The following is a 3,606-nucleotide window of genomic DNA, read 5'->3' as shown; positions in this document are numbered from 1 at the left end:
ACAGGTATTGGAGTTTCAGCTTCAGCTTCAGCATCAGTCCTTCCAATGAATATTCTGGACTGATTTCCTTTAGGATGGACTGGTTGGATCTCCTTGCAGTCCAAGGGACTCCTAAGAGTCTTCTCCAACACCACAGTTCAAAAGCATCAATTCTTTGGTGCTCAGCTTTCTTTATAGTCCAACTCTCACATCCATACATGACTACTGGAAAATACATAAATTTGACTAGATGGGCATTTGTTGGCAAAGTAATGTCTCTGCTTTTTAATATGCTGTCTAGGTTAGTCATAGCTTTTCTTCCAAGGAGCAAGTGTCTTTTAATTTCATGGCTGCAGTCACCATTGCAGTGATTTTGGAGCCCCCCAAAATAAAGTCTTTCACCATCAGAGTCTTTTTTTGAGCCTCTTATAGCTGGCAATCAGAAGGCCTCTTTGACCAGGCATTCTCTGTAGGTCCGCCCATTCAGGCACTTAGAGGGCTCCGTTGCCTGGGGTCCTTCTCTGTTGTTCGACTTGTCAGTCACATAGAGGGGCCCCCTGGCTGGGATTCTACTCTGTAAATCAGTGCATCAGGCACTGAAAGGAGCACCCTGGGTGTAGTCCTACTCGGTAGTTCAGTGCATCAGGCATTTGATGGGCCAGTTGCTTTATTGTTCAGCTGCCGATGCTGGTGTGTGGGTAGAGAGAGGCTATGGTAATGGCTTCACCTGCTACGCATGACTCAGCAGTATCGCCTTGCTTCCATGGCTGCCTAGCTTGCCTCCACCAGCATTTCCCACCACGATCTCCTCCTTCACATCCCCCCAGTCTGTCTCTCCACAGTCAACATCAGCTCTTGCCCTGGGATTGCTCCACAATCCCTGAACTCCAGTCCCAGCCACTGTGCCTTCCAGGAGACCAGCGTTCCTGTTTGGGGTATGTATGGTTCAGAGGTTAAAGCGTCTGCCTGGAATGCAGGAGACCCGGGTTCAATCCCAAGGTTGGGAAGATTCCCTGGAGAAGGAAATGGCAACCCACTCTAGTACTCTTGCCTGGAGAATCCCATGGAGGGAGGAGCCTGGTAGGCTACAGTCCAAGGGGTAGCAAAGAGTCGGACACGACTGAGCGACTTCACAACAAGACATGACGACATGGCTGCAGCAAGGACTGTCTGATTCTCATTTCATTTATGCTGCCACAGATCAGCTGTTTCACTCTCAGCCTTAAATGGTTCTCCTCTGACCCAGACAATTGTCCTGCTGTGGGGATCGGACCCCTGCTTCAGTTGCCCCACCCGCTGAGGACAGGTCCAGTCCTACTAACACTCCTGTTTTTCCTCCTCGTTCCTTCGTCCTACCAAGTTTTGCGTGGTTTTTATATATTCTTTTCCACTGATCAGGTACCCCTTCCACCTTAGCTGGTGTTTTGCATGCACTCCTGTGTCTGAAGGTGTGTTCTTGATATATCCGTGGAGAGAGATGTACTCCACGTCCACCTACTCTTCTGCCATCTTGTTCTCCCACTCCAGTGTCCTTGCCTGGAAAATCTCATGGACAGAGGAGCCTGGCAAGTTACAGTCCATGGGGTTGCAAAAGAGTGAACATGACTTAGCAGCTAAACAACAACAAACAACTAACTTTAAGCCATAAAGTGTAATAATTTGACTTACGTGTGTTGTAAATAAAGGAGGTCTTAACATGGCCCTTGCTGGGGATTTACTGCCCCAGATGTCAGCTCAGAAGCCCAGGTCTCATTCACTCACCCTATAGATGGACTTTCTCCAAGAAGTGGCCATTGTGGAAGATGTCATGGGCCAAATATTTACATCCCCCTCAAGTTCATAAGCTGAAATTCTAATGATCAGGGTGATGCTATTAGGAGATTGGGCTCTGGAAGGTGATCAGGTCATGAGGATGGAGTCCTCATGACTGGGATTAATGTCCTTTTAAAAGAGACCTCAGGGAGCCCCCTCAACCCTTCCACCATATGAGGACATGGTGGGAAAGTGTCACCCATGAACCAGGAAGTGAATCCTACCAGACAGGACCTGCCAGCATCTTGCTCTTCTTGGACTTTCCAGTCTCCAGAACTGTGAGAAATACATTTCTGTTGTTCATAAATTATTCAGTTTATGGTATTTTGTTATAGCAGCCTGAATGAACCAAGACAGAGTAGTTACTCTGTGTTTGGTGACTGGCTGTCTAAGTATTAAATATGAAAATCCTAAAGGAATAGAAATATTTAACCGAATAAAAGAGATAAAATGTCTGTAAATTAATAAGTAAATTATAAGGCAAAAGAGAAACTAAGAAAGTACTTGCAGTACACATTTTTTTGGTGCTGCCAACTCTAGCTGAGCATTAATGCCACAGGCCATTTCTCTTTCCTTCTGCGGTTTGTTAACTTACTCAGGCCGGCAGATACAAACAACTCTCTCTGTGAGGTGACAGAGATCTATTAGCCTGTGGGTCGTCTTTTCTACTTCATCTGAACAACTAATCCCCCAAATCGGTCTGGTTCTAAGACTGAGGGGGAAGTTAAATATTTCATTTTTGAACTTTTAATTGTCATTTCTATATGGTATCTCCAAAGGGAACTCTTAGATATTTTGAGGTGAACTTTGAAAACTTAAAGTTGTTTTCTGATGTTTGGTCTTCTTGGGATATAACTCAGAACACCACTGAATGATGATGTCATCTCTGAGCCCCTGGCTCTGAGTCATATAGGATTGGAAGGGTCATGATACCGCCATGCAAAAATGAATGCTTCTGTGTAAGAAATACATTTAAGTTTAAGTGAGCTCAGTTCAGAGAAAACTCCCACATTTCCTGCTTCTCTTGGTACTATCTTCTATCCTGTGAGACTTAAGTAAAGTACCTGGGTTTTAAACCAGCAGCACCATTTCCCAGCTATGATTTCCTTTGTGACCCGGTAAACTCCCTAACTTATACATCTACTTCATAAAATTAAAAATACTTATTAATATCAAACAATAGAAGCCATTGTTTTTCTTTTGAATGCACTTGACCTTGTAACCTCATCCATAATATCACAGACCTTGAACAACTTTGGAAAATAAGCTGTGAATGGGATGTTGGAAACACTGTTTTAAGGAAAGATAGAAGTAGAATATATACTCACAGAGATAATCCCACTAGTAGGGATTGTCTATTGGGGTATTCTTAAAACACAGATATTTTAGAGATACAAGACAAGAAAATTCGTGGACAAGCAGGGGAAATCATCACTTCTTTTTTACAGATAAGGTAGGGCTAATTCATGTTGGAACTCTTGGGAGGATCCCCTTTGGTTATGGGGACCCTAGTGTCAGCATTCAAGAAGATACCTGAGAAGGGGAAAGGAGAATAAATCACAAAGGGGAAAAGAAAACCATCATTCTAATCATCTTGTTGCATAATAAGCCACATGAGAAGTTTGTGACATAGCACATCGATTCATTATTCTTTCTCATGATCCTTTGGGTTGACATGGCTGGAAGAGCTAGGGGCAGTGGGGCATTGCTATCCATGTGACCTCTCTACATGACAGGATGAACTTCCTCATAGCCTGGTAATCTCAGGCTAGCCTGATTTTTTTTTTTTTTAAATTTTTTTTTTTTTTTTTTTGG

This window comes from Bison bison, unplaced genomic scaffold (assembly GCF_000754665.1).
Source record: "Bison bison bison isolate TAMUID 2011002044 unplaced genomic scaffold, Bison_UMD1.0 scf7180017864310, whole genome shotgun sequence".
NCBI classification, from domain to species: domain Eukaryota; kingdom Metazoa; phylum Chordata; class Mammalia; order Artiodactyla; family Bovidae; genus Bison; species Bison bison.
The sequence above is the reverse complement of the archived record's forward strand: the minus strand, read 5'-3'. Positions refer to the sequence as shown.